A 23,816-nucleotide genomic window follows, 5' to 3' on the forward strand; every position below is an offset into this window, starting at 1 on the left:
CAGGTCCCTCCACCGCTTCCAATTTAGTGCAAATGGGGGCCTTCATGCTCCAGTGTTTGAAAAGGGACCCCCATATAAAAAGCATAAAGGTCAAGGACCTGTACTGGGTGGGAACGTACTTAGACCCCCGGTACAAATACAAAATGGTGGACATGTTACCAGCATCAGAGAGGGCTGTCAGAATGCAGCATTTCTAGGCCTTGCTGCGAGAGATGCTGCATTCTGCTGTTGCGGGCACTGGCAGAGGAATTTCCACCCACAGCGAAAGAGGTGCGGGTACCAATCCTACCGTGCATGCAAAAAGAGGGCGGTTTGAAGATGTGTAGGTCACTTCGGATATGAGATCATGCTTGCAGCCAACCCATCGACAGCCGCCCTCCGAATCCAGCCTAAGGGAACGCCTAGACCGACAGGTGTCCGACTACATCGGGTTAACGGCTGATGTGCACGCTCTGAGAAACGAGGAACCCCTTGACTACTGGGTGTGCAGGCTTGATCTGTGGCCAGAACTGGCACAATTTGTCATGAAACTCTTGGCTTGCCCCTCGTTAAGTGTCCTGTCCGAAAGTACGTTTAGCGCAGCAGGGGGGATCGTGACCGATAAGTGCACTCGCCTAGCTTACGACAGTGTAGACCTCACATTTAAAAAAATGAATGAGGCATGGATCTCGGAGGAATTCAACACCTGTGATGACCATGTGTAATTAAATTTCCTCATGCCAGCCCACACATATCCGCCACCACCCAGAACAAAGAATGGTCCTTGCCTTATGTATATACAGCGGAATAATAGCCTTTTACAGATGTAGCAGGGGTAACAAACACACTCTTAACTCAAATTTCTTAACTCATCACTAGAGTTGAGCGAACACCTGGATGTTCGGGTTCGAGAAGTTTGGCCGAACTTCCCGGAAATGTTCGGGTTCGGGATCCGAACCCGACCCGAACTTCGTCCCGAACCCGAACCCCATTGAGGTCAATGGGGACCCGAACTTTTCGGCACTAAAAAGGCTGTAAAACAGCCCAGGAAAGAGCTAGAGGGCTGCAAAAGGCAGCAACATGTAGGTAAATCCCCTGCAAACAAATGTGGATAGGGAAATGAATTAAAATAAAAATAAAAAAAATAAAAATTAACCAATATCAATTGGACAGAGGTCCCATAGCAGAGAATCTGGCTTCACGTCAGCAGAGAATCAGTCTCTTCATGCCATAGCAGAGAATCTGGCTTCATGTCAGCAGAGAATCAGTCTCTTCATGCCATAGCAGAGAATCTGGCTTCATGTCAGCAGAGAATCAGTCTTCATGTCATAGCAGAGAATCAGGCTTCACGTCACCCACCACTGGAACAGGCCACTGTCACATATTTAGGCCCCGGCACCCAGACAGAGGAGAGAGGTCCCGTAACAGAGAATCTGGCTTCATGTCAGCACAGGATCAGTCTTTATGTCATAGCAGAGAATCAGGCTTCATGTCACCCACCACTGGAAGAAGCCACTGTCACACATTTAGGCCCTGGCACCCAGACAGAGGAGAGAGGTCCCGTAACAGAGAATCTGGCTTCATATCAGCACAGAATCAGTCTTCATGTCATAGCAGAGAATCAGGCTTCACGTCACCCACCACTGGAACAGGCCACTGTCACATATTTAGGCCCCGGCACCCAGACAGAGGAGAGAGGTCCCGTAACAGAGAATCTGGTTCATGTCAGCACAGAATCAGTCTTCATGTCATAGCAGAGAATCAGGCTTCACGTCACCCACCACTGGAAGAGGCCACTGTCACACATTTAGGCCCCGGCACCCAGACAGAGGAGAGAGGTCCCGTAACAGAGAATCTGGCTTCATGTCAGCACAGAATCAGTCTTCATGTCATAGCAGAGAATCAGGCTTCACGTCACCCACCACTGGAAGAGGCCACTGACACACATTTAGGCCCTGGCACCCAGACAGAGGAGAGAGGTCCGGTAACAGATAATCTGGCTTCATGTCAGCACAGAATCAGTCTTCATGTCATAGCAGAGAATCAGGCTTCACGTCACCCACCACTGGAACAGGCCACTGTCACACATTTAGGCCCTGGCACCCAGACAGAGGAGAGAGGTCCTGTAACAGAGAATCTGGCTTCATGTCAGCACAGAATCAGTCTTCATGTCATAGCAGAGAATCAGGCTTCACGTCACCCACCACTGGAACAGGCCACTGTCACATATTTAGGCCCCGGCACCCAGACAGAGGAGAGAGGTCCCGTAACAGAGAATCTGGCTTCATGTCAGCACAGAATCAGTCTTCATGTCATAGCAGAGAATCAGGCTTCACGTCACCCACCACTGGAAGAGGCCACTGTCACACATTTAGGCCCTGGCACCCAGACAGAGGAGAGAGGTCCCGTAACAGAGAATCTGGCTTCATGTCAGCACAGAATCAGTCTTCATGTCATAGCAGAGAATCAGGCTTCACGTCACTCACCACTGGAAGAGGCCACTGTCACACATTTAGGCCCCGGCACCCAGACAGAGGAGAGAGGTCCGGTAACAGATAATCTGGCTTCATGTCAGCACAGAATCAGTCTTCATGTCATGGCAGAGAATCAGGCTTCACGTCACCCACCACTGGAACAGGCCACTGTCACACATTTAGGCCCTGGCACCCAGACAGAGGAGAGAGGTCCCGTAACAGAGAATCTGGCTTCATGTCAGCACAGAATCAGTCTTCATGTCATAGCAGAGAATCAGGCTTCACGTCACCCACCACTGGAACAGGCCACTGTCACATATTTAGGCCCCGGCACCCAGACAGAGGAGAGAGGTCCCGTAACAGAGAATCTGGCTTCATGTCAGCACAGAATCAGTCTTCATGTCATAGCAGAGAATCAGGCATCACGTCACCCACCACTGGAAGAGGCCACTGTCACACATTTAGGCCCTGGCACCCAGACAGAGGAGAGAGGTCCCGTAACAGAGAATCTGGCTTCATGTCAGCACAGAATCAGTCTTCATGTCATAGCAGAGAATCAGGCATCACGTCACCCACCACTGGAAGAGGCCACTGTCACACATTTAGGCCCTGGCACCCAGACAGAGGAGAGAGGTCCCGTAACAGAGAATCTGGCTTCATGTCAGCACAGAATCAGTCTTCATGTCATAGCAGAGAATCAGGCTTCACGTCACTCACCACTGGAAGAGGCCACTGTCACACATTTAGGCCCCGGCACCCAGACAGAGGAGAGAGGTCCGGTAACAGATAATCTGGCTTCATGTCAGCACAGAATCAGTCTTCATGTCATGGCAGAGAATCAGGCTTCACGTCACCCACCACTGGAACAGGCCACTGTCACACATTTAGGCCCTGGCACCCAGACAGAGGAGAGAGGTCCCGTAACAGAGAATCTGGCTTCATGTCAGCACAGAATCAGTCTTCATGTCATAGCAGAGAATCAGGCTTCACGTCACCCACCACTGGAACAGGCCACTGTCACATATTTAGGCCCCGGCACCCAGACAGAGGAGAGAGGTCCCGTAACAGAGAATCTGGCTTCATGTCAGCACAGAATCAGTCTTCATGTCATAGCAGAGAATCAGGCATCACGTCACCCACCACTGGAAGAGGCCACTGTCACACATTTAGGCCCTGGCACCCAGACAGAGGAGAGAGGTCCCGTAACAGAGAATCTGGCTTCATGTCAGCACAGAATCAGTCTTCATGTCATAGCAGAGAATCAGGCATCACGTCACCCACCACTGGAAGAGGCCACTGTCACACATTTAGGCCCCGGCACCCTGACAGAGGAGAGAGGTCCCGTAACAGAGAATCTGGCTTCATGTCAGCACAGAATCAGTCTTCATGTCATAGCAGAGAATCAGGCTTCACGTCACCCACCACTGGAACAGGCCACTGTCACACATTTAGGCCCTGGCACCCAGACAGAGGAGAGAGGTCCTGTAACAGAGAATCTGGCTTCATGTCAGCACAGAATCAGTCTTCATGTCATAGCAGAGAATCAGGCTTCACGTCACCCACCACTGGAACAGGCCACTGTCACATATTTAGGCCCCGGCACCCAGACAGAGGAAAGAGGTCCCGTAACAGAGAATCTGGCTTCATGTCAGCACAGATTCAGTCTTCATGTCATAGCAGAGAATCAGGATTCACGTCACCCACCACTGGAAGAGGCCACTGTCACACATTTAGGCCCTGGCACCCAGACAGAGGAGAGAGGTCCCGTAACAGAGAATCTGGCTTCATGTCAGCACAGAATCAGTCTTCATGTCATAGCAAAAAATCAGGCTTCACGTCACCCACCACTGGAAGAGGCCACTGTCACACATTTAGGCCCTGGCACCCAGACAGAGGAGAGAGGTCCCGTAACAGAGAATCTGGCTTCATGTCAGCACAGAATCAGTCTTCATGTCATAGCAAAAAATCAGGCTTCACGTCACCCACCACTGGAAGAGGCCACTGTCACACATTTAGGCCCTGGCACCCAGACAGAGGAGAGAGGTCCCGTAACAGAGAATCTGGCTTCATGTCAGCACAGAATCAGTCTTTATGTCATAGCAGAGAATCAGGCTTCACGTCACCCACCACTGGAACAGGCCACTGTCACACATTTAGGCCCTGGCACCCAGACAGAGGAGAGAGGTCCTGTAACAGAGAATCTGGCTTCATGTCAACACAGAATCAGTCTTCATGTCATAGCAGAGAATCAGGCTTCACGTCACCCACCACTGGAACAGGCCACTGTCACATATTTAGGCCCCGGCACCCAGACAGAGGAGAGAGGTCCCGTAACAGAGAATCTGGCTTCATGTCAGCACAGAATCAATCTTCATGTCATAGCAGAGAATCAGGCTTCACGTCACCCACCACTGGAACAGGCCACTGTCACACATTTAGGCCCTGGCACCCAGACAGAGGAGAGAGGCCCTGTAACAGAGAATCTGGCTTCATGTCAGCACAGAATCAGTCTTCATGTCATAGCAGAGAATCAGGCTTCACGTCACCCACCACTGGAACAGGCCACTGTCACATATTTAGGCCCAGGCAGCCAGGCAGAGGAGAGAGGTCCCGTAACAGAGAATCTGGCTTCATGTCAGCACAGAATCAGTCTTCATGTCATAGCAGAGAATCAGGCTTCACGTCACCCACCACTGGAACAGGCCACTGTCACATATTTAGGCCCCGGCACCCAGACAGAGGAGAGGTTCATTCAACTTTGGGTTGCCCCGCAATATAATGGTAAAATGAAAATAAAAATAGGATTGAATGAGGAAGTGCCCTGGAGTACAATAATATATGGTTAAGGGGAGGTAGTTAATGTCTAATCTGCACAAGGGATGGACAGGTCCCGTGGGATCCATGCCTGGTTCACTTTTATGAACGTCAGCTTGTCCACATTGGCTGTAGACAGGCGGCTGCGTTTGTCTGTAATGACGCCCCCTGCCGTGCTGAATACACGTTCAGACAAAACGCTGGCCGCCGGGCAGGCCAGCACCTCCAAGGCATAAAAGGCTAGCTCTGGCCACGTGGACAATTTGGAGACCCAGAAGTTGAATGGGGCCGAACCATCAGTCAGTACGTGGAGGGGTGTGCACAGGTACTGTTCCACCATGTTAGTGAAATGTTGCCTCCTGCTAACACGTTCCGTATCAGGTGGTGGTGCAGTTAGCTGTGGCGTGGTGACAAAACTTTTCCACATCTCTGCCATGCTAACCCTGCCCTCAGAGGAGCTGGCCGTGACACAGCTGCGTTGGCGACCTCTTGCTCCTCCTCTGCCTTTGTCTTGGGCTTCCACTGGTTCCCCTGTGACATTTGGGAATGCTCTCAGTAGCGTGTCTACCAACGTGCGCTTGTACTCGCGCATCTTCCTATCACGCTCCAGTGTAGGAAGTAAGGTGGGCACATTGTCTTTGTACCGGGGATCCAGCAGGGTGGCAACCCAGTAGTCCGCACACGTTAAAATGTGGGCAACTCTGCTGTCGTTGCGCAGGCACTGCAGCATGTAGTCGCTCATGTGTGCCAGGCTGCCCAGAGGTAAGGACAAGCTGTCCTCTGTGGGAGGCGTATCGTCATCGTCCTGTGTTTCCCCCCAGCCACGCACCAGTGATGGGCCCGAGCTGCTTTGGGTGCCACCCCGCTGTGAACATGCTTCATCCTCATCCTCCTCCACCTCCTCCTCATCCTTGTCCTCCTCGTCCTCCAGTAGTGGGCCCTGTCTGGCCACATTTGTACCTGGCCTCTGGTGTTGCAAAAAACCTCCCTCTGAGTCACTTCGAAGAGACTAGCCTGAAAGTGCTAAAAATGACCCCTCTTCCTCCTCTTCCTCCTGGGCCACCTCCTCTTCCAGAATCGCCCTAAGTGTTTTCTCAAGGAGACATAGAAGTGGTATTGTAACGCTGATAACGGCGTCATCGCCACTAGCCATGCTGGTGGAGTACTCGAAACAGCGCAACAGGGCACACAGGTCTCGCATGGAGGCCCAGTCATTGGTGGTGAAGTGGTGCTGTTCCGCAGTGCGACTGACCCGTGCGTGCTGCAGCTGAAACTCCACTATGGCCTGCTGCTGCTCGCACAGTCTGTCCAGCATGTGCAAGGTGGAGTTCCACCTGGTGGGCACGTCGCATATGAGGCGGTGACCGGGAAGGCCGAAGTTACGCTGTAGCGCAGACAGGCGAGCAGCGGCAGGGTGTGAACGCCGGAAGCGCGAACAGACGGCCCGCACTTTATGCAGCAGCTCTGACATGTCGGGGTAGTTGCGAATGAACTTCTGCACCACCAAATTCAGCACATGCGCCAGGCAAGGGATGTGCGTCAAACCGGCTAGTCCCAGAGCTGCAACGAGATTTCGCCCATTATCGCACACCACCAGGCCGGACTTGAGGCTCACCGGCAGCAACCACTCGTCGGTCTGTTGTTCTATACCCCGCCACAACTCCTGTGCGGTGTGGGGCCTGTCCCCCAAACATATGAGTTTCAGAACGGCCTGCTGACGTTTACCCCGGGCTGTGCTGAAGTTGGTGGTGAAGGTGTGTGGCTGACTGGATGAGCAGGTGGAAGAAGAGGAGGAGGAAGCTGAGTAGGAGGAGGAGGAGACAGGAGGCAAAGAATGTTGCCCTGCGATCCTTGGCGGCGGAAGGACGTGCGCCAAACAGCTCTCCGCCTGGGGCCCAGCCGCCTCTACATTTACCCAGTGTGCAGTTAGGGAGATATAGCGTCCCTGGCCGTGCTTACTGGTCCACGTATCTATGGTTAGGTGGACCTTGCCACAGATGGCGTTGCGCAGTGCACACTTCATTTTATCGGACACTTGGTTGTGCAGGGAAGGCACGGCTCTCTTGGAGAAGTAGTGGCGGCTGGGAACAACATACTGTGGGACAGCAAGCGACATGAGCTGTTTGAAGCTGTCTGTGTCCACCAGCCTAAATGACAGCATTTCATAGGCCAGTAGTTTAGAAATGCTGGCATTCAGGGCCAGGGATCGAGGGTGGCTAGGTGGGAATTTACGCTTTCTCTCAAATGTTTGTGAGATGGAGAGCTGAACGCTGCCGTGTGACATGGTTGAGATGCTTGGTGACGTAGGTGGTGGTGTTGGTGGTACATCCCATGTTTGCTGGGCGGCAGGTGCCAACGTTCCTCCAGAGGCGGAGGAAGAGGCCGAGGTGTTTACTCCACTGCAGTTCATGCTTTGCATGCAGGTGCCTGGTCATGCAGGTTGTGCTAAGGTTCAGAACGTTAATGCCTCGCTTCAGGCTCTGATGTCACAGCGTGCAAACCACTCGGGTCTTGTCATCAGCACATTGTTTGAAGAAGTGCCATGCCAGGGAACTCCTTGAAGCTGCCTTTGGGGTGCTCGGTCCCAGATGGCGGCGGTCAGTAGCAGACGGAGTCTCTTGGCAGCGGGTGTTCTGATTTTGCCCACTGCTCCCTCTTTTGCTACGCTGTTGGCTCGGTCTCACCACTGCCTCTTCCTCCGAACTGTGAAAGTCAGTGGCACGACCTTCATTCCATGTGGGGTCTAGGACCTCATCGTCCCCTGCATTGTCTTCCACCCAGTCTTGATCCCTGACCTCCTGTTTAGTCTGCACACTGCAGAAAGACGCAGCAGTTGGTACCTGTGTTTCGTCATCATCAGAGACGTGCTGAGGTGGTATTCCCATGTCCTCATCATCAGGAAACATAAGTGGTTGTGCGTTAGTGCATTCTATCTCTTCCACCCCTGGGGAAGGGCTAGGTGGATGCCCTTGGGAAACCCTGGCAGCAGAGACTTCAAACAGCATAAGAGACTGCTGCATAACTTGAGGCTCAGACAGTTTCCCTGATATGCATGGGGGTGATGTGACAGACTGATGGGCTTGGTTTTCATGCGCCATCTGTGCGCTTTCTGCAGAAGACTGGGTGGGAGATAATGTGAACGTGCTGGATGCACTGTCGGCCACCCAATTGACTAATGCCTGTACCTGCTCAGTCCTTACCATCCTTAGAACGGCATTGGGCCCCACCAAATATCCCTGTAAATTCTGGCGGCTACTGGGACCTGAGGTAGTTGGTACACTTGGACGTGTGGCTGTGGCAGAACGGCCACGTCCTCTTCCAGCACCAGAGGGTCCACTAACACCACCACGACCATGTCCACGTCTGCGTCCGCGTCCCTTACTAGATGTTTTCCTCATTGTTCCCGTTCACCACAATTTTGAAAATGGCAAATTTGGGAATAGTTTTTCAACCCAGAACAAAAACTGTGCTTTTACGGTCACTACAAATAATTTGACCAGCTAAAACAGTACTGATTTGGAGGAATATAAATGTCAGGCCTATTTTTTAGGCGCTGTGTGACAGGTATACCTTTAATCACAGAATTAGACTTGTATCTGCACTGTAGCGTGTGTGTTAAGTTTTTCAGAATGACACTATCAGCACCTTGAATCTAATATACCCTTTTTGGGATAGATTTAAAGTAGGCCTGATATAGCAGAAACTACTAATTTTGAAAATGGCAAATTTGGGAATACTTTTTCAACCCAGAACAAAAACTGTGCTTTTACGGTCACTACAAATAATTTGACCAGCTAAAACAGTACTGATTTGGAGGAATATAAATGTCAGGCCTATTTTTTAGGCGCTGTATGACAGGTATACCTTTAATCACAGAATTAGACTTGTATCTTCACTGTAGCGTGTGTGTTAAGTTTTTCAGAATGACACTATCAGCACCTTGAATCTAATATACCCTTTTTGGGATAGATTTAAAGTAGGCCTGATATAGCAGAAACTACTAATTTTGAGAATGGCAAATTTGGGAATACTTTTTCAACCCAGAACAAAAACTGTGCTTTTACGGTCCCTACAAATAATTTGACCAGCTAAAACAGTACTGATTTGGAGGAATATAAATGTCAGGGCTATTTTTTAGGCGCTGTGTGACAGGTATACCTTTAATCACAGAATTAGACTTGTATCTGCACTGTAGCGTGTGTGTTAAGTTTTTCAGAATGACACTATCAGCACCTTGAATCTAATATACCCTTTTTGGGATAGATTTAAAGTAGGCCTGATATAGCAGAAACTACTAATTTTGAGAATGGCAAATTTGGGAATAGTTTTTCAACCCAGAACAAAAACTGTGCTTTTACGGTCACTACAAATAACTTGACCAGCTAAAACAGTACTGATTTGGAGGAATATAAATGTCAGGGCTATTTTTTAGGCGCTGGGTGACAGGCTCAACTTGCCCCTGATGTAGTATATGGCCAAAAAATAACCACACTATTGATGGTTAAATGCACTTGGGTGACACAGGCTCAGCCTGCACCTGATGTAGTATATGGCCAAAAAATAACCACACTATTGATGGTTAAATGCACTTGGGTGACACAGGCTCAGCCTATACCTGATGTAGGATATAGCAAAAAATAACCACACTATTGATGGTTAAATGCACTTGGTGGTAGCTTGTGCTGGCGCACCACAAGCCACAAAATGGCCGCCGATCACCCCAGAAAAAAGTGATATAAAAACGCTCTGGGCAGCCTAAAAAAAGTGAGCAATTCAATATCAGCACTTCAATGATCCACAGCTGGAGATCGATCACTGAATTAAGTATTTTGGAGGAGTTAATCTGCCTAATCTTGCCCTAACGTCGCAGCAGCAACCTCTCCCTACGCTTGTATCAGCAGAGTGACGTGCAGCGCTACGTGACCCAAGCTTATATAGAGGCTGGGTCACATGCTGCACTGGCCAATCACAGCCATGCTAATAGTAGGCAAGGCTGTGATGGCCTCTTGGGGCAAGTAGTATGACGCTTGTTGATTGGCTGCTTTGCAGCCTTTCAAAAAGCGCCAAGAAAGCGCCGAACACCGAACCCGAACCCAGACTTTTACGAAAATGTTCGGGTTCGGGTCCGTGTCACGGACACCCCAAAATTCGGTACGAACCCGAACTATGCAGTTCGGGTTCGCTTATCCCTACTCATCACGTTATCTTGAAACAAAGGCCATTGAAAAGCAAATGCTTGACGTATTTAGTTGCATTTAGTTTAGTCAACATGTCTCATAAAGCATGTGTGTTAACCCTGCTACATCCATATGTAGCAAGTGAATGCCTAATTTTTGGGGCCTGTACTGGCCGACAGTTTCATATTTATCCTGTGACCGCCTAATATACCTCCAGCCACAGAATCCAAAGTTCTGTGGTGTCAAGTGAATGCCTATTGGCTAATTTTTGGGGCCTGTACCAGGGGCGTTGCTAGGGTCTATAAACATCCAGAGCACAAGCCCACTGTGTTTAAATTGCACATTAAAGGCATGCTTAAAGGGGTGTTCTGGTTTACGCAAATGAAGTGCAGTACTGCAGACTGCAGTCATTATATAATACAACATTTGGTAACTTTCCAATATCTGTTATGTTTTATTTTCTCACCACTGCAGAAATCTTTGCTTGGGCCCTTTAATATTGACGGGAGTGGACCCTGGGCAACCCCACAGATCATCCCCCCACCCCCCTTGTACTTTTTCCGCTGATCCGCAACTTGTGGGCTGCGCAGCAGGAGTTCAGTCACTTCAGTGCGCAATCCCGTCCTGCGGCGCGTGATCCCGCGAGACCCGTGACCCATTGGGCCTGTACTGGCAGACAGTTACATTTTTATCCTGTGACCGCCTAATGTACCTCCAGCCACAGAATCCAAAGTTCTTTGCTGTCAGGTGAATGCCTATTGCCTAATTATTGGGGCCTGTACTGGCTGACAGTTACATTTTTTATCTCTAGCCACATAATCACACCCTTGTCTCACTCCTCTGCCTCTCATTATGGTGGCATATGAACCGCATTCACCATAAGGACCTTCTAATGTCACAAAGTCATGTGCCCCGTACTGTGCCCCTTACCCCATACTGTGCCCCATTATATTCTGCATTGTGCCCTCTTCACACTCCCTGTGCAGTGCCCCTAGTCATTCCCTGTACTGTGCCCTCTTATACCCTTTTATCCGGTCACAGTATAGCGGTGTTTTCCAGTCACTGTACAGAGGTGTTATCCAGTCAATGTATGGTGGTTGTATCCAATAACTGGATGGCCATAACTGTATCTCTTTCCCTGACCATGCCATCCTTTTTTAGACCTGGCATGAGCGGGAAAAATATGCAGATTGTGGTGCTAAGGACCTTTGCGCCACAATCTGTGTCAGAAATACGCCTAACATAGACATATTTCTATATAATAAATGACCACCTAATTGTATTATTATTCGGGGGTAGGGCTAATATCTTTATATTATATAGATTCTAGTGTATTATACTGTGCCCTGTAGAAAATGATCCTTGGGAAACACAGTCCTCATCCCTGACCAGCAAGACCAGCAAGACCAGGTAGCGCTCTGTCAGTACATGGCGGCCTCCCCTCTCCACCATGCTGCTCTGCTGTGTACTAGTGCTTATGTAAAAGAAAGGATCAAAGAAAAAATTTCAAATGATTATTGATCCTCGAGGTGGACATATATAACACCTCAAAAAGAGTTTGATCAGTTATTTAATTATATTGTGTAATCAGTAAAACAAAGTACAAGCATCTATGCAAAAATAGAAATGATTTATTATACAATAATTTAAAATACAATCAAAGATTATTCAATGTGAAATTCAATAATCTGCAATGATACAGAGTGATATGCAGTACCAAAAATTTGCCACTAGATGGCACCAACACAAATACCAGTGTATACACAGTACCTCTCAGACATAAGATGAAATATAACGTCCCGACCACAGTATTGAGATACAAAAACTCAATAACGTTAATAAAAGATACGAATCCTTGCTCTGCACAAACTATGACAAATCTCGGATAATGGGGTAGCAATATAAATTATCAAGCCTGGTATTGACTATGGAATTAAATTATTCCAATCAGAGAGTTACCTCTGAAATCAATATTTAGGTATTTTATTCAGTAATATGCATCGTTACTAAATTGTGACAATATTGATGTAGCACTTTTAACAATACATCCGCCAACAGCGGGGAGTTTGCTAAATATTAGGCTGATTAATTTATATCAATACTACACAAAATAAAGTTCTACATTACCGAGAATACAGATGATGTGCAGAGACTAAGGGAAGTCAGCTCTAAGGTACGATCTGGTCATTAGGATCTTTCTCCTGGGTTTTCTTTGTTTCTCTGTGTTCTCTTTTTTCTTGTTGTTCTTTTTGTTTCCATTCTGTTCCTCTCCCTCATGTGTGTGTGGTTTATGATCACAAACTTATCAGTTAGACACACCTTCCTAGCTTGGAGTTTTCCAATCATTGTCGGCTAGGCGTGTAAATATGATAAGGACTGTGATGTCATTGTATTACCCAAAATGCACTTCTGCTGTTGGTGTAATGTTACTCATTTACCCCTAGGTGACACTATTAGCTAAGCTATTAGTATCATTCTATTAAGGGTTAAATATCCAAGTATGACTTTATCTCAGATTCTATACACATGACCTCTGGAACCTAAATCAAAGCTAGAGGGATTAATTCTGACACTTCTACCAATTAAGCACAGACATTCAGGCACCATTTGAATGTTTCCCATACTCCTAAATTTATGTTATAAATAATAGTATAATGGACATTATACTCTCACAAATATCTGTGCCTCCTCTGCTATACCAATGGGGGATTGATGGTTAGTTAAAATAACACATCTTTACAGATACTCATTAACAAAGTCTATACTTAAACCGTTTTCATCATATAATAGGAATAAATGGAGAAGGAGAATAGGAATATATGCGTTCCTATTGAGAAATATATATGATAACAAATACATAAACGTATTTGCAGAGTAAAAAATAGGTAAAAAGTAGGTACTGCATAAGTAATGGTTCATACAATAATATCATAATACATGATATTATTGTATGAACCATCACTTATGCAGTACCTACTTTTTACCTATTTTTTACTCTGCAAATAAATTGAATTCTCTATATACACTAACGCATTTATATTCAATTCATGCTCCTTCTTTTGACTGGTGGGTCAAACGTGACTAGAGCACCTATCCATACCTTCAGTTGGGTGAGCCTCTATTCCTTCTTCGCTTTAAATACATAAACGTCCTTAATAATACGTAACAATATAAAACGATACATATGTCCTATTGATTTTCCTTTACAAAACTAAGGTTGATTATACATGTACATAGATATTACAGATTTTCTGCTTCAATTATGGATACCAAACTGTAGAGATAATTAGCACCAGCTACTTCTAGAGAATATCCTTAACTAAGTCATAAATCCATAAGGAGACAAGAAGGCCTCTTTTCAGACTGGTACATGCATGGGAAGAAATCTCATTAACAGCGTCCTTCCCATGACCCTCTCTCGGCCATCTTTAAAATACATACATATAGCAATATGGCCTCTTGTAGGTCTAATCAAATCCACCATTATTATGATATTTAGATAAATTTATTATACACTTATGAAAAATCACAACAACATCCTATTTTTGCCATCCATTTAACCACCTCCGGACCGCTGTACGCACAGACGCGTCCTGGAGGTGGTTGATTCATTCCTCCTGGACGCGCCGGCGCGTCCTCTCGCGAGACGCGAGATTTCCTGTGAACGCGCGCACACAGGCGCGCGCGCTCACAGGAACGGAAGGTAAGAGAGTTGATCTCCAGCCTGCCAGCGGCGATCGTTCGCTGGCAGGCTGGAGATGTGTTTTTTTTAACCCCTAACAGGTATATTAGACGCTGTTTTGATAACAGCGTCTAATATACCTGCTACCTGGTCCTCTGGTGGTCCCCTTTGTTTGGATCGACCACCAGAGGACACAGGTAGCTCAGTAAAGTAGCACCAAGCACCACTACACTACACTACACCCCCCCCCCCGTCACTTATTAACCCCTTATTAGCCCCTGATCACCCCTTAACACCCCATATAGACTCCCTGATCACCCCCCTGTCATTGATTACCCCCCTGTCATTGATCACCCCCCTGTCATTGATCACCCCCCTGTAAAGCTCCATTCAGACGTCCGCATGATTTTTACGGATCCACTGATAGATGGATCGGATCCGCAAAACGCATCCGGACGTCTGAATGAAGCCTTACAGGGGCGTGATCAATGACTGTGGTGATCACCCCATATAGACTCCCTGATCACCCCCCTGTCATTGATCACCCCCCTGTAAAGCTCCATTCAGACGTCCGCATGATTTTTACGGATCCACTGATAGATGGATCGGATCCGCAAAACGCATCCGGACGTCTGAATGAAGCCTTACAGGGGCATGATCAATGACTGTGGTGATCACCCCATATAGACTCCCTGATCACCCCCCTGTAAAGCTCCATTCAGATGTCCGCATGATTTTCACGGATGCACTGATAGATGGATCGGATCCGCAAAACGCATCCGGACGTCTGAATGAAGCCTTACAGGGGCATGATCAATGACTGTGGTGATCACCCCATATAGACTCCCTGATCACCCCCCTGTCATTGATTACACCCCTGTCATTGATCACCCCCCTGTAAAGCTCCATTCAGATGTCCGCATGATTTTTACGGATGCACTGATAGATGGATCGGATCCGCAAAACGCATACGGACATCTGAATGAAGCCTTACAGGGGCATGATCAATGACTGTGGTTATCACCCCATATAGACTCCCTGATCACCCCCCTGTCATTGATTACACCCCTGTCATTGATCACCCCCCTGTAAAGCTCCATTCAGATGTCCGCATGATTTTTACGGATGCACTGATAGATGGATCGGATCCGCAAAACGCATCCGGACGTCTGAATGAAGCCTTACAGGGGCATGATCAATGACTGTGGTTATCACCCCATATAGACTCCCTGATCACCCCCCTGTCATTGATCACCCCCCTGTCATTGATCACCCCCCTGTCATTGATCACCCCCCTGTCATTGATCACCCCCCCTGTCATTGATCACCCCCCCTGTCATTGATCACCCCTCTGTAAGGCTCCATTCAGACATTTTTTTGGCCCAAGTTAGCGGAATTATTATTTTTTTTTCTTACAAAGTCTCATATTCCACTAACTTGTGTCAAAAAATAAAATCTCACATGAACTCACCATGCCCCTCACGGAATCCAAATGCGTAAAATTTTTTAGACATTTATATTCCAGACTTCTTCTCACGCTTTAGGGCCCCTAGAATGCCAGGGCAGTATAAATACCCCACATGTGAACCCATTTCGGAAAGAAGACACCCCCAGGTATTCCGTGAGGGGCATATTGAGTCCATGAAAGATTGAAATTTTTGTCCCAAGTTAGCGGAACGGGAGACTTTGTGAGAAAAAAATTAAAAATATAAATTTCCGCTAACTTGTGACAAAAAAAAAAAATTTCTATGAACTCGCCATGCCCCTCATTGAATACCTTGGGGTGTCTTCTTTCCAAAATGGGGTCACATGTGGGGTATTTATACTGCCCTGGCATTCTAGGGGCCCCAAAGAGTGAGAAGAAGTCTGGTATCCAAATGTCTAAAAATGCCCTCCTAAAAGGAATTTGGGCACCTTTGCGCATCTAGGCTGCAAAAAAGTGTCACACATCTGGTATCTCCGTACTCAGGAGAAGTTGGGGAATGTGTTTTGGGGTGTCATTTTACATATACCGATGCTGGGTGAGAGAAATATCTTGGTCAAATGCCAACTTTGTATAAAAAAATGGGAACAGTTGTCTTTTGTCAAGATATTTCTCTCACCCAGCAAGGGTATATGTAAAATGACACCCCAAAACACATTCCCCAACTTCTCCTGAATACGGCGATACCACATGTGTGACACTTTTTTGCAGCCTAGGTGGGCAAAGGGGCCCATATTCCAAAGAGCACCTTTAGGATTTCACAGGTCATTTACCTACTTACCACACATTAGGGCCCCTGGAAAATGCCAGGGCAGTATAACTACCCCACAAGTGACCCCATTTTGGAAAGAAGACACCCCAAGGTATTCCGTGAGGGGCATGGCGAGTTCCTAGAATTTTTTATTTTTTGTCACAAGTTAGTGGAATATGCTGATTTTTTTTTTTTTTTTTTTTTTTTCATACAAAGTCTCATATTCCACTAACTTGTGACAAAAAATAAAAACTTCCATAAACTCACTATGCCCATCAGCGAATACCTTGGGGTCTCTTCTTTCCAAAATGGGGTCACTTGTGGGGTAGTTATACTGCCCTGGCATTCTAGGGGCCCAAATGTGTGGTAAGGAGTTTGAAATCAAATTCTGTAAAAAATGACCTGTGAAATCCGAAAGGTGCTCTTTGGAATATGGGCCCCTTTGCCCACCTAGGCTGTAAAAAAGTGTCACACATCTGGTATCTCCGTACTCAGGAGAAGTTGGGAAATGTGTTTTGGGGTGTCATTTTACATATACCCATGCTGGGTGAGAGAAATATCTTGGCAAAAGACAACTTTTCCCATTTTTTTATACAAAGTTGGCATTTGACCAAGATATTTATCTCACCCAGCTTGGGTATATATAAAATGACACCCCAAAACACATTCCCCACCTTCTCCTGAGTACGGAGATACCAGATGTGTGACACTTTTTTGCAGCCTAGGTGGGCAAAGGGGCCCATATTCCAAAGAGCACCTTTCGGATTTCACAGGTCATTTTTTAGAGAATTTGATTTCAAACTCCTTACCACACATTTGGGCCCCTAGAATGCCAGGGCAGTATAACCACCCCACAAGTGACCCCATTTTGGAAAGAAGAGACCCCAAGGTATTTCGTGATGGGCATAGTGAGTTCATAGAAGTTTTTATTTTTTGTCACAAGTTAGTGGAATATTAGACTTTGTAAGAAAAGAAAAAAAAAGAAAAAAATCATAATTTTCCACTAACTTGTGACAAAAAATAAAAAGTTCTATGAACTCACTATGCCCATCAGCGAATACCTTAGGGTGTGTACTTTCCGAAATGGGGTCATTTGTGGGGTGTTTGTACTGTCTGGCCATTGTAGAACCTCAGGAAACATGACAGGTGCACAGAAAGTCAGAGCTGCTTCAAAAAGCGGAAATTCACATTTTTGTACCATAGTTTGTAAACGCTATAACTTTTACCCAAACCATTTTTTTTTTACCCAAACATTTTTTTTTATCAAAGACATGTAGAACAATAAATTTAGAGCAGAATTTATATATGGATGTCGTTTTTTTTTGCAAAATTTTACAACTGAAAGTGAAAAATGTCATTTTTTTGCAAAAAAATCGTTAAATTTCGATTAATAACAAAAAAAGTAAAAATGTCAGCAGCAATGAAATACCACCAAATGAAAGCTCTATTAGTGAGAAGAAAAGGAGGTAAAATTCATTTGGGTGGTAAGTTGCATGACCGAGCAATAAACCGTGAAAGTAGTGTAGGTCAGAAGTGTAAAAAGTGGCCTGGTCTTTCAGGGTGTTTAAGCACTGGGGGCTGAGGTGGTTAATGCATACCAAAAATGTATGCGTTAACAGATGCCTCAGACTGATGCCGTACAGTTGCGTCCGCTCACCATACAGTTCCATGGTAGAAAAAAAAATTATGTTAACGTATGCATTTTTTTAATGGACTCTGCAGTATACCAAAATGTGGAGTGCTGCACATTTGTATACATCCAACCGATAGGAAATAAAACATTTTAGGCTCCAGCAGGGCACATTTTTGAGAGTATCCCTTTAAGACGCATAAAAATGGCCCCTGATTAAAATACATATTTTTTGTGGGAAATTTTGCCAATTATCCCCCTCTGGTATATCACTGTCCATGTTGTGGGACTATTTGTGTACTTTTAGTAAGCGTTTGCTGGCTGCAAATATGACCTGAAGGTTTTTCAGGTTCGCCTGACATTAAAGTGAATGGGGCCCGCCGCAAACGCGCGGTTCGTGAACATTTGATTGCGAACGCACGTTTGTGAATCGTCCCGGCCGATGTTCGTCCATCACTAGTTGTCGCATACCGTCCTGCTTGAGGTACTGTGGTTCAAGGTCGGATCTTTGCTACTCTGTATAAGCTAGTTGATATACTGGATCACAGTTGTCATCTTTTCTCTTGGAATGCTCATGGATATATTCTGAGACGCGCTGTGCTGGATCTTGTTGATCTAGGTCTAGTCCAAGTACTTGGCTGTGTTTCTTGGATTCGGGGAACTCCAAGGCTTCTAGGAACTCTGCTTTGGCTAATGCGGCTGCCGCTTCTTTCTCTGCAGCGAGTTTTCCAGCGACACTTGACAGCGTACTCTCTCTTCTTCTAGTAATGCTCTCTCTTTTTCCTTTGATGCTTGCAGGCGTGCTATCTCTTCTTACAGTGACGCTTGCAGACATGCTCTCTCTTTTTCCATTGATGCTTGCACACATGCTCTTTCTGTTTCTTGATCTGCTTGTTTTAGCTTTAGTTGCATCTCTTTTGCAGCAAAGGAAGACTTTACTTTTGTAGCCTCAGCTTCTGCACGGGCGAGAGCAGCCATTTCTTTTATTGTGGACTTGCTAGAGTGGCTTGTTTGTGACCTGGTCCTGAATGATGATGCCTGGCTAGTGGACATTGTGTGCCTGTTTGCTGGCTGCTTAATGTCTCTGAGCAGACTCGGTCTATGTAGAAACGGACTTCAGCGTGGTCTCGATCGTGCTACACTTGCTGGGATCTGCACTCTCACTTCTTGTGACTGTATGGCAACCACTGCAATATTGTACGCAGGACTGCGTGTGTGATGGCAGCTCCATATTGTCAGATCCACTATCGTTTGTGACTAGCATCTGTTTTACTGTTCTGTCTTCATACACGTTAACACAGTGTGCAGTCTGACATTCAGTATAAACCATTCCTGTCTTCCAAATAAGAGGACTGTTTTCTGTAGTCTAACTTGTTTATTGGTCAACAGGATTGTGAATTGGTAAAACTATAAGAATACAAATGGCATGTATAAGAATAAAGCATAGGATGTATCAGCATACAGTATAGATAGCATGTAATATAACATTAACAGAGTAAGTACATGTCCCAAAATGGCTGCCTTTACATAGGATTGCATAGCTAACATCTAATAGCTACAACATGTTCCCAGAGTAATAATACAGCTAGCTAAACATCACTGCATAACATAATATCCCTGAGACAAGGTAGATCTCACTCACCAGATATACTTGCACAAAGATGGTGGAGTTTAAGAAGAAGAACTGCATGGAACAGCGCTGCTGATGTCCTGTAGTCTGTATGTAGACTGAAGACTGGGTTTCTCCTTCCCAGAATGCATTGCACTCCCCACAATACGATAAACTTTATTAACAAGAAAACAAAGTGCAGTACATTTTTACCACAGCTAGATGGTGCTGTTACCTAACTAATAACTACAGAATATAGCAGATGTGATCTGTAATGATACTGAAATGAATCTTTCTCTGCTGGAGGCAGAACACAGCTGTTTCAGGGTGATTGCCCCTCATCAGTGCAGAGCAGGGAGTACTGGCTTAACTGGGTAGGAGACCTGATTTCGCGGCTCTCTCCCCAAGGAGAGATAGTTCCCCCCAAACCATGACTTGCCTCAGAAATTTTTGTTTTTGCTTAGGCTTTTGATAAGCTTTTTTTTAGGCCTATATTTTATGCAATGGTTGGTAGGCTGGTGGTGGGACCTGCGAGTCTCCCTCCCCCAGTGCGGGATTTCCAGGTTTCTTTCAGTCATCTCACTATAAATTCTCACAATACCCCTAGGTGAATACCATGAAGGGTGTCACCTCACAAACTAAAAAATCTCACTTTACCCCTTGATCAAGGATGGCCAACCTGAGGCTCTCCAGCTGTTGCAAAACTACAACTCCCAGCATGCCCAGACTGCCTACAGCTATCAGCCTACAGCAGGGCATGGTGGGAGTTGTAGTTTTACAACAGCTGGAGAGCCGCAGGTTGGCCATGCCTGCCCTAGATGAATACCATGAAGGGTTTCACCTCACAAACGAAATATTCTCACTATACCCTTAGATGAATACCATAAGGGGTGTCACTTTCCACAAACTAAAAGTTCTTGGTGTACCCCTAGATTAATTCCTTAAAGGGCTTCTGTCACTCCACTAAACTAATTTTTTTTTTGTCTCCTTAAAATCCTTATGCTGCGATTTCTCAATATATTGGGCTATTACTCAGTTTGGTTCAGTAGTTATATAAAAAAACTGACTTTTATAATATGCAAATTACCTCTCTAGCAGCAGGTAGGGTGGCTACCTGCTGCTAGCAGCCGCATCCTCCATTCATAATGACGCCCCCTCCTCATGTTGATTGACAGGGCCAGCAGACGCGCTCGTTCTCTGACTGGCCCTGTCTGCATTTTAAATCTCGCGCCGGTCTTCAGTTGGCGCAGGCGCACTGAGTGGAGGACGCTCGCTCGGCCGCTCCATCCTCAGTGCGCCTGCGTCGGGAGTACATGTGACGTCATCGGTGCAGGCGCACTGAGGATGGAGCGGTCGAGCGAGCGTCCTCCACTGAGTGTGCCTGCGTCAACTGAAGACCGGCGCAAGATTTAAAACGCAGGCAGGGCCAGTCAGAGAACGAGCGCGTCTGCTGGCCCTGTCAATCAACATGAGGAGGAGGCGTCATTATGAATGGAGGATATGGCTGCTAGCAGCAGGTAGCCGCCCTACCTTTAAGGGAATGGTCTCCAAAATGGGTTCATTTAATGTTGGTTTCTTTGTTGGGTTCACCACAGAGCCTCTGCAATTGTCTACTAGTGCTGTATAAATGACCAAATTAGGCCTCACATTTGCTTGCCGCTCTTTCACACCTGAGCCTTGTCTTAGTTCCAGGCAACAGATTAGGGCCACATGTAGGGTGTTTATAAAATCAGAAAACAGCAGCTTTTTTACAGTGGCAAAAATTGGGCACAACATATTGGGTACTGAAATCACATTTCTGTGGAAAAACGACAATACTCATTTTTCAGCTGCACATTCATTTCTAGAACACATATGTGGGGTCAAAAGCATCAGTACATCACTAGATAAAGTCCCTTGAGGGGTGCAGTTTCCAAAATGGAATCACTTTTGGTTGGTTTTCACTGTACATTTACCTATGGATCTCTGTAAATGCGACATGGTGTCCCAAAAGCATTCCAGCAAAATGTGCCCTCCAAAAGCCTAATAACTCTCCTTCCCTTTTGAACCTTGATGTGTGTATTTGCGCATTCAGGAGAAAATGCGTAGCAAAGTATGGGGTGCATTTTGTCTTGTTACCCCTTGTGAAACAGCAAAATATGGGGCTAAAGCAACATTTCATTGGATAAAATGTAATTTTTGTTTTTCACGGCCCAGTGTTGATAGATTCTGTGAAACATCTGTGGGGTCAAAACAATCACTATACACCTAGCTAAAATGCTTGAGGGGCATAGTTTCCAAAATGGGATCAATTTTAGTTTTTTTTCACTGTACAGGTACATCTCGGTCCAGGGGTGCACTGCCAATGTGGTGAGGTGGGGCGATTGCCTCAGGCAGCACCAGGTAAGGGCAAGAGGGGAGCAGTGGAAGGGCCATCAGCAATGAGCGCTTCCATTGTGTAAACACTCATCTCATATTCAACTGCATCGCTGTACTCAGGACAGCAATATAGTAGAATGCCACAACGGGGCAGGGAGCGTGTTCTCTCTGGCCCACTATTTCCTCTAATAGGCTTTAGTCCTAGTTCCTGTAGCCTATCAGAAGCCAGCGTCATCATTATCACGCTGCCTGTGCCAGGCTGCATAGAGCTCAGGGCACAGACTAGAAGAGGTCTGTGTCTTGCACTGCATCGTTGACAGCAGAATGGAGGTAAGTATTTGAGTTTATTATTTTTATTTGGCAGCATACTGTTGGGCCGCAATGGGATGGGGATTATTATTTTGTAACTGGAGAAAGCACTATGGGAACATTGTGGCTGTAAATAGGAGCATTTTTGTACTGGCACACATTATAAGGGGCCACTATGGGGTTCTAAGGGGGCCACTAAAAGGTATTTTTGTACGGCCACACATTATAAGGGAGCATTTTTGTACTGTCATACAGTTCAAGTGGTCATTTATTGTACTGGCACACATTATAGGGGGAATTATTACTACTGGGGGCACTATGGGGGCATTATTACTTCTGGGGGCACTATGGGGGCATTATTACTTCTGGGGGCAAAATTACTATTGTGCACTCTGGCAGATAATTATTACTATTGGTGGGACTTTTGGAAAGACTGTTACATGGGGAGGCACTCTGGCACAGTATCAGCTTAGCACAATTATTTTTGGAGAACACTAATTTTACGGCACTATAAGTTTCAGGGACACAGTTATTTTTTAGGGCACTGTGTGCCAATAATTACTGAACGGGAACTATCTGTGTGGTAATAGTATTTTCAGGGGATTATCTGTTTTTACAGAACAGTCGTGGCCAAAAGTTTTGAGAATTACACAAATATTAGTTTTCACAAAGTTTGCTGCTAAACTGCTTTTAGATCTTTGTTTCAGTTGTTTCTGTGATGTAGTGAAATATAATTACACGCACTTCATATGTTTCAAAGGCTTTTATCGACATATACATGACATTTATGCAAAGAGTCAGTATTTGCAGTGTTGGCCCTTCTTTTTCAGGACCTCTGCAATTCGACTGAGCATGCTCTCAATCAACTTCTGGGCCAATTCCTGACTGATAGCAACCCATTCTTTCATAATCACTTCTTGGAGTTTGTCACAATTAGTGGGTTTTTGTTTGTCCACCCGCCTCTTGAGGATTGACCACAAGTTCTCAATGGGATTAAGCTCACGGGGAGTTTCCAGGCCATGGACCCAAAATGTCAACGTTTTGGTCCCCGAGCCACTTAGTTATCACTTTTGCCTTATGGCATGGTGCTCCATCGTGCTGGAAAATGCATTGTTCTTCACCAAACTGTTGTCGGATTGTTGGAAGAAGTTGCTGTTGGAGGGTGTTTTGGTACCATTCTTTATTCATGGCTGTGTTTTTGGGCAAAATTGTGAGTGAGCCCACTCCCTTGGATGAGAAGCAACTCCACACATGAATGGTCTCAGGATGCTTTACTGTTGGCATGACACAGGACTGATGGTAGCGCTCACCTTTTCTTCTCCGGACAAGCCTTTTTCCAGATGCCCCAAACAATCGGAAAGAGGCTTCATCAGAGAATATGACTTTGCCCCAGTCCTCAGCAGTCCATTCACCATACTTTCTGCAGAAGATCAATCTGTCCCTGATGTTTTTTTTGGAAATAAGTGGCTTCTTTGCTGCCCTTCTTGACACCAGGCCATCTTCCAAAAGTCTTTGCCTCACTGTGCGTGCAGATGCGCTCACACCTGCCT

The sequence above is a fragment of the Bufo bufo genome, chromosome 1 (assembly GCF_905171765.1).
Source record: "Bufo bufo chromosome 1, aBufBuf1.1, whole genome shotgun sequence".
In the NCBI taxonomy this organism is placed as follows: Eukaryota; Metazoa; Chordata; class Amphibia; order Anura; family Bufonidae; genus Bufo; species Bufo bufo.